Source organism: Triticum urartu, chromosome 3A (genome assembly GCF_056163025.1).
Source record: "Triticum urartu cultivar PI428250 chromosome 3A, HENAU_Tu73, whole genome shotgun sequence".
NCBI lineage: Eukaryota > Viridiplantae > Streptophyta > Magnoliopsida > Poales > Poaceae > Triticum > Triticum urartu.
The window spans coordinates 360,641,743-360,655,582 of record NC_141875.1 but is presented as its reverse complement, the minus strand read 5'-3'; the positions used below and the strand labels follow the sequence as shown (position 1 = coordinate 360,655,582).

The following is a 13,840-nucleotide window of genomic DNA, read 5'->3' as shown; positions in this document are numbered from 1 at the left end:
CGACTGTGGCATGCTTCATATTATTATCCTTTTGAGGCGTCATTTCAGACACTCGATCGGTGCTTTTCATTTCTACTCCCTGATTGTTTACTCATGTTTTATTTGAATGATTTGTTTGCGTGCATCATGAACCTTATTTCATAACTGACGAAGTGATCATAGAATATTTCAAAACATGATTATCAGTGGCTATATTATACCTGTGTTCTTAATGTTTGCGAGTACATTCAAAGTACTCACTGGCTTGTCCCTGGCTATTGTCTTGGCCAGATTTCTTGCGTGGAGAGGAGCGTTGTGATGACAGCCCCGGAACCTACGCAATGGTAATAGTAGCCTCGCGAAGATAGGAGTTATCCTGGTCAGCTGTTCCTGTGGGAAATGGAGTCCCATAGACGCTGATGATCCGCAAACCGCTTCCGCCATCAACCAATAGAAACAAATTGTTGTACCCATAGGCCAGAATGGTCTTGTACTACATATTATGTACTTTGCTTGGAATTTCTGTATCAAGTTGGTGCCTCATCAGCTAACAGTAATCCTGGGGCTGGTGAGCACAAGGGACATTTTCTGGGAAATTTATATCCCGAAAATCCGGTCCTGACAGTAAACCGACTCCAAAACAGTTTTTAAGGCAATATTTCTCCATTTTGGAATATTTAGAAAAATAGAAAAAAAGAAGCAGTCCGGGAAGGACACGAGGGCTCCACGAGGGTGGAGGGCGCGCCCTTCCCTCCTGGGCGCGCCCGCTACCTCGTGGGCACCTCGTGTGCTCTCCGGACTCCGTTTTCGTACACGAAACATATTTTGGTCGGTAAAAATTCATTATATAATCTCCTGAAGGTTTTGACTCCCGTGTCACGCAAAAATCTCCTGTCTTTGTTTCGAGCTATTTTTGTCAGGGTTATCAAGGCCAGGCACTATGTCGTCTCCCTCCTCCTCCAACCATGAGGGCAACGATGCTTGGCTAATGAAGATAGAGCTGAAGAGAGAAGAACCCATGGAGATCAACAAGGATGAAGGGATCAAGAAGGCTATGGAGGACCAATTTCCGGCAACAGAAGACACCCTTCAACTTGATCACAATCTTCTTACCCCAACAAAGATCGAAGCTTTCAAGATGATTGAGTTAGCTCGTATACAAAATAAGTATCTCACACGTGAAAATATTTTGTTGAAGGAGCATATCATCGCACTCAAGGGCATTATCCGCAAGTTACAAGACCTCCTACGCTCAATGTGCGACTATCCATCATCAACAACTCCACCTTCTTCACCAACAAAGGAGACATAACCACATGGGCATGGGCACTCTCCCTTGGCAACTGCCAAGCTTGGGGGAGTGCCCCCGTATCATATCACCATCACTTTTATCTTTACCGTTTTTCCTAGTTCGATCCTTTTGGTAATATCTTAATCTAGTAGAATAAAAGTTCTTAGTATGATCTAGTCGTGAGTTTTGCTTTATAATTCTTCTATGTAATCAAATTTGTGAACTATATAATAAAGATTAGTGTTGAGTCAAGGGCTTGATTATTTTGCCATGATCCTAAGGGAATAAAAGAAAAGAGAAAGAAATAAAAAGAAACAAAGAGACCATGTGAGTCTTATGGAGAGCAATGAGCTCAAATAGAAAAAGTATGATGAATAAAAGTTGTTGAGGGTTGACAAACATAGTTTTGGTCATCGTTGCAATTAATAGGAAGTAATAAAGAAAGAGAGGTCTTCACATAATATACTATCTTGGACATCTTTTATGATTGTGAGCACTCATTAAAATATGACATGCTAAAGAGTTGACGTTGGACAAGGAAGACAACATAATGGGTTATGTTTTCTTACATCTGAGATAAATTATATTGTCATGGATCATCCAACATGGTTGAGCTTGCCTTCCCCCCCCCCCCTCATGCTAGCCAAATTCATCGCACCAAGTAGAGATACTACTTGTGCTTCCAAATACCCTTAAACCAGTTTTGCCATGAGAGTCCACTATACCTACCTATGGATTGAATAAGATCTTCCAAGTAAGTTGTCATCGGTGCAAGCAATAAAAATTGCTCTCTAAATATGTATGACTTATTAGTGTGGGAGAAAATAAGCTTTATACGATCGTGTGATATGGAAGAAATAAAAGCGACAGACTGCATAATAAAGGTCCATATCACAAGTGGCAATATAAAGTGACATTCTTTCGCATTAAGATTTTGTGCATCCAACCATAAAAGCGCATGACAACCTCTGCTTCCCTCTGCGAAGGGCCTATCTTTTACTTTTATCTCCTACATTGCATAAGAGTCATGGTGATCTTTACCCTTCCTTTTTACATTTTATCCTTTGGCAAGCACAGTATGTTGGAAAGATCCTGGCATATATGGCTAATTGGATGTAAGTTTTCATGAACTATTATTGTTGACATTACCCTTGAGGTAAAATGTTGGGAGGAAAAACTACAAGCCCCTATCTTTCTCTGTGTCCGATTAAAACTCCATACCCATAAGTATTGCGTGAGTGTCAGCAATTGTGAAAGACTATATGATAGTTGAGTATGTGGACTTGCTGAAAAGCTATTATACATTGACTCTTTCCTATGTTATGATAAGTTGCAATTGCTCCAATGACTGAGATTATAGTTTGTTAGTTTTCAATGAAGTTTATGATTCATACTTGAAATTGTGATTGAATTATTACTCTAGCATAAGAAATCATATGACAAGAATTATATAAGTTGTTGTTCTAAGAATGATCATGATGCCCTCATGTACGTATTTTATTTTTATCGACACCTCTATCTCTAAACATGTGGACATATTTTTCGATTTCGGCTTTTCGCTTGAGGAGAAGCGAGGTCTAAGCTTGGGGGAGTTGATACGTCCATTTTGCATCATGCTTTTATATCGATATTTATTGCATTATGGGATGTTATTACACATTATGTCACAATACTTATGCCCATTCTCTCTTATTTTACAAGGTTTACATGAAGAGGGAGAATGCCGGCAGTTGGGATTCTGGGCTGGAAAATGAGCAAATATTAGAGACCTATTCTGCACAGCTCCAAAAGTCCTGAAACTTCACGGAAGACGTTTTCAGAATATATAAACAATTCTCAACAAAGAGATTCACCAGGGGGCCACACCCTGCCCACGAGGGTGGGGGCGCGCCCTAACCCCTGGGCGCGCCCCCCTACCTCGTGGCCCCCCTGGTGGCCCTCCGGTGGCCATCTTATGCTATATGAAGTCTTTCGATGGGAAAAAATAACAAGCCATCTTCTCGGACGAAACTCCGCCGCCACGAGGCGGAACCTTGGCGGAACCAATCTAGGGCTCTGGCGGAGCTGTTCTGCCGGGGAAACTTCCCTCCGGGAGGGGGAAATCATCGCCATCGTCATCACCAACGCTCCTCTCATCGGGAGAGGGCAATCTCCATCAACATCTTCATCAGCACCATCTCCTCTCAAAACCCTAGTTCATCTCTTGTATCCAATTCTTGTCTCCAAGTCCGGGATTGGTGCTAGTAGGTTGCTAGTAGTGTTAATTACTCCATATAGTTGATGCTAGTTGGTTTAATTGGTGGAAGATCATATGTTTAGATCATATATCCATATTAATACCCCTCTGATTATGAACATGAATATGCTTTGTGAGTAGTTACGTTTGTTCCTGAGGACATGGGAGAAGTCTTGCTATTAGTAGTCATGTGAATTTGGTATTCGTTCGATATTTTGATGAGATGTATGTTGTCTCTCCTCTAGTGGTGTTATGTGAACGTCGACTACATGACAATTCACCATTATTTGGGCCTAGAGGAAGGCATTGGGAAGTAATAAGTAGATGATGGGTTGCTAGAGTGACAGAAGCTTAAACCCTAGTTTATGCGTTGCTTCGTAAGGGGCTGATTTGGATCCATATGTTTCATGCTATGGTTAGGTTTACCTTAATACTTTTGTTGTAGTTGCGGATGCTTGCAATAGAGGTTAATCAGAAATGGGATGCTTGTCCAAGTAAGGACAGTACCCAAGCACCAGTCCACCCACATACCAAATTATCAAAGTACCGAACGTGAATCATATGAGCGTGATGAAAACTAGCTTGATGATATTCCCATGTGTCCTCGGGAGCGCTTTTCTCTATATAAGAGTTTTTCCAGGCTTGTCCTTTGCTACAAAAAGGATTGGGCCACCTTGCTGCACTTTATTTACTTTTTTATTTGTTGCTCGTTACAAATTATCTTATCACAGAACTATCTGTTACCACTTATTTCAGTACTTGCAGAGAATACCTTGCTGGAAACCGCTTATCATTTCCTTCTGCTCCTCGTTGAGTTCGACACTCTTACTTATTGAAAGGACTACGATAGATCCCGGATACTTGTGGGTCATCAGTCTACAAGCTAACAAGATAGGGAGCCCTGCACACAAACAAAATAAATGCTTGCATACAACTTGGCAAGGGGTTGTCAATCCACTAGTCTTGCTAGTTGCAAGGTCAAAAGAGAATAGTGGATGATAATAATATAGTGGAGCGGTAAAATAATGGAGAGTAAATAAAAGACCAATTGTGTACATTTATGTCGAATAGATCTGGGGCCAATAGGTTCAGTAGTGGCATGTCTCTCGAAAGTAGATAATGGCATGGTAGACAAATTACTATTGGGCAATTGACAGAAAAGCATCATTCATAACTATGATCATTCATGGCATAATCTTGTATAGGCATTACGTCTGTGGTAAGTAAACCGTAATTCAACTGCATCTACTACTATTACTCCACCCCAAAACAGCTATCCAGCATGCATCTCAAGGTATTAAGTTTAATGAAAAATAGAGTAATGCAATAAGCAAGATGACATAATGTAGACAGAGAGAAATCAGGGAATAAGATTAAACCCCGTCGTATTATCCTCAGTGGCAACAATACAAATGCGTTACTTGTCCACATTCCGTCACTGGGACATAGAACACCGCAAGATTGAACCCACTACTATGCACCAGCCCTCTGAAGAATTACCCATGTATCTTGGCCAAAGAAGAAAAATAACTTGGAAAGCATACATAGCTATTTAATTGTAAAACAAACAAACACCAAAAGATTCAATTGTATTCAATGAACAATCTGATCATAAATCGACAATTCATCAGATCCCAACAAACACACCATAAAAAGTACACCAGATTGATCTCAGATGAGATCATTGTATTGAATATCAAAGAGAGAGAGAGATAACCATCTAGCTACTAAAGGAACTACTCACACATCATCATGGAGGTAACAAGGTTGATGAGGAGGTCTGCCGTGGTGGTTTCCCCCTCTGGCAGAGTACCAAAATAGGGCTCCAGATGGGATCGCTTCAGAACAGACCCTTGCGGCAACAATTAAGTTCTTTCGTGGATCTCTCTGAAGGTTTTGGCAATTATGGAATTTATAGGTGGAGAAATTATGTCAAACGGAGCATAAGGGGGACCCACAAGCCTAGCTGGCATGACCACCCCCTGGTCGTGCCACCTTCCCTTGTGGATGATCGGTGGGTCCTCTTATGGTCTCCCGAAGCTTCTATGGTCCTTTGTTGTCCAAATTTTTTTGTCAAAAATTGGCATCGTATTTGGACCTCAGATATGGTTTTCTCGCGAAACCAAAAACAAGCAAAAAACAGGAACTAACACTAGGTACTAAATTAATAGGTTAGTCCAGAAAAATAACATTAAAAGGTATAAAATGGTAATAAAAGAATATATAATTTATAATATAATAGCATTAAATAATGAAAAAATTATAGATACGTTGGAGACGTATCAACAGCTCATGCAGAGTCATCATTGGCGGGGAGGTCGATGGTGGATGACTCATGTTCTTCATATGGCCGGCTCAATAGGGTCGAGTACATCCATACGTCTGGACATGATTAATTTATTGCTTCATTTGCCACTGGGACGTCCGGCTACAACGTGTCGGGTACATGCGGATGGCTACATGGCTTTCCACTACATATGTAGTCATCGAGACCACTGATTGGACAACCATGTTTCATCTCTAGTGGTGTATGAAAGCATGCAACATGAATGGCCAGTCAGATGCCTTCACATATTTCCCTCGGTTTGACGTCCTTTGCTGACCCTCGTCATCATGGCATCTGCGTGGGCTCTCATCACCATAGCGTATGCCCGGTTGGCTTCTTTGTAGTACTGGAGAAGCAGCGTCGAGAGGCACTAAAATTATTATTCTTCCCATCAAGAACCCACTTGCCTCTGATGTCCCCAACGACGCGTGCAAGCATAAAAAGAGGATCGGGGATGGATCACGCGGGGCCATCACTGGCGGGGAGGTCAATATCGGATGGCTCAGGTTGTTCCATTTTATTACTTCGCTTCCACTGACACATTCAGCTCAAGCATGACGAGTACATCCATACGACATGATGCGATTAATTTATTGCTTCATTTGTCACTAGACGTCCGGCTCTAGCTCGTCGGGTACATGCGGCCGGCTACATGGTTTTCCACTCCATATGCATCGATGAGACCACTGATTGTACAACCATGTTTCATCTCTGATAGTGCATGAAAGCATGCGACAAGAATGGTCAGTCGGACGCCTTCATATATTTTGCTCGGTTCGATGTCCCGCCTAGAACCTCGTCATCATGGCACCTGCTCTCGTCACCATGGCGTCTGCCCGGCTGGCTTCTTTGTAGTACTGAAGATGTGGCATCAAGAGGCATGAAAATCATTATTCTTCCTGTTAAGAACCCACTTGCCATGCACGGCACAACCAGGAACCACGTCTACAATAAGAATATGGTCCTAGCAAGTGTACGATCACCGTCTGGCAACATAACAAGGCAATGTGTCATTCTCCTGCCATCACCTGGCTTTCCCCTTGTGGAAGGCCCCTTTGCCCTGGAAGATTAAGATTTTTGTGTGGAAGCTACAACGAGGTCGCATCCCTTCGGGTACTGAGGTACTTAAGCGGCATGGCCCCGATGATGGTTTGTGCCCCTTATGCGCAGTGCCTGAGACTGGGACTCACATCCTATTTTCATGCACAGCGGCATGAGTCCTATGGGCGTTTGTGCGCGAAGCACTGGGCCCGATTGGGAGGCCCTGGACCTTACAGAGTTCTTCTAGATTAGGGCAACACAACCTGGGCGACATAGCCACTTATTTTTGCAGCAATGTCATGGACTCTTTGGACGACACATAATAAAATGGTGATTGAGCAAGTCATTCTGAGGTAGGCGTCTGAATCCTTCACATTACTTGCTTTTCTACATCGCTGGGACCCGCTTTCTAGGTGGCACGACCGTGATCAACTTGGGCTCATGCTAGAAGCGCTCCTGGCTACACCGCGACGACTATCGTCTTCATAGGGCCACTTGTCGGCAACACTAGGTGGCTTTTTTCTATTTTTTCTTGTGTTTGTTGGGCATGATTATGCTGTGGCCTCAGCCATCGTTCATGATTTGGAGTTTGGATGCTGATTTATGGATCATTGCTTTATTTATAAAGCAGGGTGAAAGCCTATTTTGAGGAATCATGGGAAGCGCGCGAGAGGTGAAGGATGAGGCCTTCAGGACTGCCTTCGATCAATCATATGTCCAAAGGATGCGTGAGGTGCAAACCACAACGAGAAGGTGCGAAGACTTCTTAAACGAGCAAGGGCTCTTTGAAAACTTTGCCTAGAAGGCGTCCAGTTCCAGCATGGGGGCTCACGCAATGGAGGCCTCATTGGAGACGGCGAAGGCCATCCCACTCGGCCATAGACAATGCGCTAGTCAGCCCCAAGTCAGACAGACAGTCCAAGCCACTTTCGTTTGCTGATTAACATGTAGAACGGGCTAGCTTCTCCATGATTTCTCTCCTTTTTCTTTTTGTAGAAGTGACACCTCACAAGAACAAACAATATACTTGTACATCCACACACTTCAACTAAACGTAATCATAACTAAAACTCCAAACAAGATACATGTGAAAGTTGTGGTCGAACGTCTTGCCGTATAGGGCTGACGACTTCATATAGGTGAGAAGAACCCACGAGAACAATACATATTCGGTTTAGTTACATGACCTTGTTGAACAAGGAAAGAGAAAACGTGAAAGAACCAACTACTGTAATGGAGACCCTATGCTAGTACATATAACCAGATATAACGAGAGTCCTAGTACATGACATAGTTTTAACATCCTCCCTTAATCACAACCTTGATAGGTTGAGATTACGCTTGAATGCTTCAAAGCTTCTGGTAGGCAATGCTTTTGTAAGACAATCCGCAATCTGATCTTTTGAGTGTACAAACCTTATCTCCAGTTATTTGTTGGCAACTATTTCTCTGACAAAATGGAAGTCAATCTCAATGTGTTTTGTTCTGGCACGAAAGACTGGATTTGCAAAAAGATATGTAGCACCAAGATTGTCACACCATATACACGGAGGTTGAGTCTGTCTTACTCCAAGTTTCTTAAGCATGGACTGCACCCATATAATTCCTGCTGTAGCATTAGCCAAAGCCTTATACTCTGATTTTGTACTTGATCTCGAGACAGTAGCATGTTTCTTTGCACACCAGGAGACCAAATTTGGCCCATAAAATATTGCAAATTCTCCAGTTGACCTTCTATCATCTAGACAACCTTCCCAATCCGAATCAGAAAAAGCACTAACAAGTGTGGAAGATGACTTGCTGAACGTTAGGCCAATATCTGGTGCACTTTTGACATATCTTAAGATATGCTTTGCAGCTATCCAATGTGTTGTAGTAGGTGCATGAGGAAACTAACACACTTTATTCACAACAAAGGAAATATCAGGACGAGTAAGAGTCAAGTATTGAAGTGTACCTACTATACTTCTTTATCTGGTGCTATCCTCTGGATTCAAGAGCTCTCCTTCTGCAAGTGACACATGTTCTATACTGGACAAAGGTGTTGGTGATGGTTTGCAGGCTTGCATGCCAACTCTAGTCAAAAGATCAGTTGCATATTTTTCCTGAGAAAGATGAAGACCTTCTCTGGTTTTCTTCACTTCAACGCTAAGGAAGAAGTGCAAGTCTCCTAAATCCTTGAGAGCAAATTCCAAGTTTAGATGTTTTAGCAACCATGTCACTGCCTCATTTGACGAGCTTGTAACAATGATATCATCAACATATATAAGCACAAATATAGATGTATTTGACTTGTTGTAAATAAACAAGGAAGTGTTAGACTTGGAAGGAGCAAAATCAAGTTGTTGCAGCTTTAAGCTCAATCGAGAATACCACGCCCTTGGAGCTTGCTTCAGACCATACAACACTTTGTCAAGTTTGCACACATGAAAGGGTGCATTTTTGTCCACAAAACCAGGTGGTTGTTTCATATTTATACTTCCTCTTCCAGAGCACCATGAAGAAACGCATTATGCACATCTAGTTGTCTAAGACTCCAGCACTTGGACACTGCAATAGATAGAACAAGACGAATGGTAGCAGCTTTAACAACTGGACTGAATATCTCCTCATAATCTATGCCATATCTTAGTTTGAAACGGTCGGATTTCGGGTTCCGTAGACCTTGAGAGGTTCGAACTCTGGGGTGTGTGCGAAGAACTCAACCTCCCCAGTCTGCCTACTCGCCAATCTCTCAGCCTAGCTTGATGAACTGGAAGGAAACGAGACACAGTAGTTTACCCAGGTTCGGGCCACCTTGCGGTGTAAAACCCTACTCCTGCTTTGTGGTGGATTGGCCTCGAGGGGCTGAGGATGAACTAGTACAATGGGAGAACAACCTCAGGAGGAGGAGTGTTCTTGGGCTCGAACAAGCTGGTGAGTGTGAGGATGGAATGGATCCAATCCTGTCTGTCCCCTTCGTCCTTCTCTACGGTGGTGGCTAAGTCCTATTTATAGTGGCCTTGGTCCTCTTCCCAAATCAAAGGCGGGAAGGGATCCCACAATGGCCAAATTCAAAGGAGGACAATAAGTACATGCTATCCTGACAAAAGTAGTCTTCGTCTGTGAAAGCCTCTGGCCGTTACACCGCGGTGGGCTCGGTGATGACCTCCGTCCTGGCGGTCTTGGTCTTGTTGCACCGAAATGGAACCTTTGGCTGATTCCTTGGGACACCGCGCCTACGCTTGCCTCCTTAGAACCAAAGAGGAAACGGGTACACTGTGCCCGCTGGTGCCCACCTGGCCTTGGTCGTCATGGCTCACGTCATCTGAATCTCATGAGGCATGGCTTGCATAGAGATCTCCGCTCCTTAGGAGCCAGCCCGAGGAGGCTGTTCCTCGTGGAGGTCTTGGTGTCATTCTCCTCGCGAGGCTTGGCCCCTCGCGATAGTCTTGAGTTGTTGATGTTGAAACTGGGCCTTACCGGGTCGTCGATGAAGCCACGCCGTGGGCTGCAGGCAGGCAAGTCTGGGTACCCCCGTTCCTAGAACGCCGACAGAAACCTTTTGCAACGAGTCTGGCCTTATAACGATCTATAGTTCCATCTAACTTCTTCTTAATTATGTAAACCCACTTGCAGTCAATCAATTTTTTACCTCTTTGTGGAGGTACGAAATGCCATGTTTTATTTGTCTCAAGTGCCAAATATTCCTCTTCCATAGCCTTTTCCACCGCATGTCACCAAATGCTTCCTCGAGATTAGTTGGTTCTCCTGTTGAACATGCCAAGCCATATTTAGTAATATGCTTATAATTAATAGGTTTGATCACTCCCTTTTGTAGCTGTGTGCATGCTAGTTCAGGCCGAGCAACAGAAATAGCGGGTGCAGAGGATCCCGGAGCATGCACAATTGATCAGGATAGCTCCACCGATCCTTCGGTGTTTTGTTCAACACCCGATCTTGAGGAAATCACGCCAGAGGGTGGAGGCAAGCACGGATCTTATTTGGCTGGAGTTGAAGCAGTTTGATGTTGAATATGCGTAGAAGATCCCAACTGGTCATGATGGGCCGATGATTACGCATCTGTCGAGAGGAACCCACTGGACCCGGCATGATCTGTTCTGGGCCCCGAGTCAGTCGACTGATGGGTTTGACGCCGCGTGTACACCCGCGGTTCGTTTGTGAAACGCGAGGCAGCCTGAGGCAGCCCATGATGTCGTGTGTCCGATGGAGATTGGGGCGGCCTGTGTGATTCTGCGCTGGCACCCTGCTCATGATTTGACTCTGATCCTGAGGGAGAATCTTCCACCTGTTGCTGCTGCTGCAATCTCGGGGCAGATTTTGCGCCAGTCCTGTTCCCTGGTGGAACACTCATGCGATAATGTTGATTCTGAACCAAACTTGAACCATTTTGTTTGGCGTTTCTTTCTGCGTTCGCGGTATATGTTCCTATAGTATCTGCGGCATCATGCAACTCATAACCAGGGTCGGCAGAATTAGTCAGTTGATCATTCAAATTATCATCATCCCCTTGATCAATACTGCTTAAGTGAGATGGAAGAAGCAAAATTTCTTTGCGAAGCATAGCACCAACATTGGGATGAAGATGTTCAAAAGGAAAAATAGTTTCATCAAAGACAACATCTCGAGAAATATAAACACGACCGGTAGGAACATCAAGACACTTAACCCCCTTATGTTGGCACTATAGCCAAGAAAAACACACTGTTTTGAATGAAACATGAGTTTGCAATTATTGTATGGGTGAAGGTTAGGCCAACATGCACATCCAAAGACGCGAAGAGGTGTATAGTCTGGTTGACATGAAGAAGTCTTTCTGATGGAGTTTCATTATGGATGACACGACTAGGAAGCGTGTTGATAAGATGAACAACAGTGAGGAAAGCTTCGTCCCAAAATTTTAAAGGTATAGAAGCACCGGCTAGAAGAGCTAGACCTATGTCAATGATGTGTCTATGCTTGCGTTCAGCAGAACCATTCCGTTGATGAGCATGAGGACATGACACATGATAAGAAATACCAATTTGTTGAAAAAACGAATTTAACTTCTCATATTCACCACCCCAATCAGATTGGACGGCAATAATTTTATGATCAAATTTGCATTCAACAAGTGCTTGAAAATTATGCAAAACTTGAAATACATCTGATCGTTTCTTGAGAAGATAGATCCATGCGTATTTGCTATAATAATCAATGAAACTAACATAATAAGTATGGCGACCAACAGAAGTAGGGGTAGGACCCCATACATCAGAAAAGATAAGTTGCAGTGGTTGAGTAGAAATACTAGTGGGAACAGGATATGGCAACTGATGAGACTTAGCTCTCTGACATGAATCACAAATAGTCTCACTACTATGCTCTCCAACAAATGGGAGCTTATTATTTCTAAGCACTTGTTGAACTACAATAAAAGAAGGATGTCCTAAACGTGCATGCCACCTCTCCAACGAAAGTTTAATGACTCCATATCCTTGTTTATTTGAGCTTCTAAACCAGGGAATCAACGGGTATAGCCCTCGTATGCATCTACCTCGATGAAGAATTTTCCTCGTGACTTGATCCCGAATCAAAAAGTAATAGGGATGAAATTCTAAAAATACTTTGTTATCAAGGGCAATACGATGAATAGAGAGGAAATTCTTCGAGGCAGGAGGTAAATGTAAAAAATCTAAGATGTATATCTTTGTGTGGAGTTTTGATAATAGAATGACCAATATGACTTATCCGCATACCTGTGTCGTTGACGGTGTGGACTTGATCATGGTCGTGGTATTTTTCGTGCATAGTCACCTTCTCTAGCTCGCTAGTGATGTGATTTGTAGTGCCGCTATCAACATACCAATTTGTATCGACTCCATAAGAGCCATCTGCAGCTGCGGCAACTCATTTTTCTGATAATTATTGTCCTCGGCATAGCGCCAGTTGCAATCTTTTGCAATGTGATTAGTTTTCTTGCATATTTGGCAGGGCCCAAACTCATCAAATTCATGCCCACGCGATGTGTTGTTGTTGTTGCCAGATTGTCCTCCCTAGCGGCCCCTATTGTTGGAGTAGAAGGGGCGGCCATTGCCGGAGCGGTTGTAGCCACCACCACCGTTGTAGCCACCATAACCAGAGCCGCCACCTTGCTGGTTGTTGTAGCCGCCACCACCTCCTTGCTGGTAACCGCCATTGCCCCAACTGTGCTGATTGTAGTTGTTGCCACCGCCGCCGCCAACGTCGCGCTGTCCACCAGAGTTGTTGCGCGGTTGGCCACGGTTACCCTCGGGGCCACGACCACCATGTGAAGCAGCATTGGCTAAGGATTTAAAATTGCTAGCAGCACCCTGGAACAACTCCACCCTATGATCAAAGTTGGACATGAGGGCGAAGAGGGTGTCGAGGGAGATTGGCTCGGTGCGGACGTCGAGGGCATAAATCAGCGGTTGGTAATCCATGTCCAGTCCGGCAAGGATGTGAGACATCAGCTCATCGTCCTCGAGAGGACTGCCAGCAGCCTCTAGCTCGTTAGCCAGCGACCTCATATGGACAAAGTAAGTCGCCATGTTCTGCGTACCCTTATGCGAATTGGTGAGGGCGACCCGAAGGTTGTTGATCTTGCTGCGTGATGTAGAGGAGAACATGTTGGCGAGGTAGGTCCAGAGACCGTGCGTCATGGGAATTGACAAAACCTGGATCATTACTTCCTTTGTCAAATTGTTCAGAAGGTAACCAAGCACAAGCTAGTCTTGACGAACCCAGATTGTGTGCTCGGGATTTGGGGTGGTGATGTCCTTGTCGTCCTTGTCCTTGGTAGCAATAACCTTGTGCGTCTCGGCATCTGATCCATCGAGGAGGCCATAGAGACCTGCACTGCGAACCTGCGGAAGGATCTGCGTGCTCCTGAGGATATAGTTCTGTCGGGTAAGCTTTTCTGTAACCTAGGTGGAAAGCGCAACAGTGAATGAAGAAGACGCCATGG

General features: G+C 44.0%; 1 pseudogene; it reads right to left on the bottom strand.

Annotated features, from left to right (window-relative positions):
• Positions 1 to 13,225: 13,225 nt before the first annotated feature.
• On the bottom strand, positions 13,226 to 13,364 carry LOC125549698 (small nucleolar RNA Z247; annotated as a pseudogene).
• Positions 13,365 to 13,840: the final 476 nt, after the last annotated feature.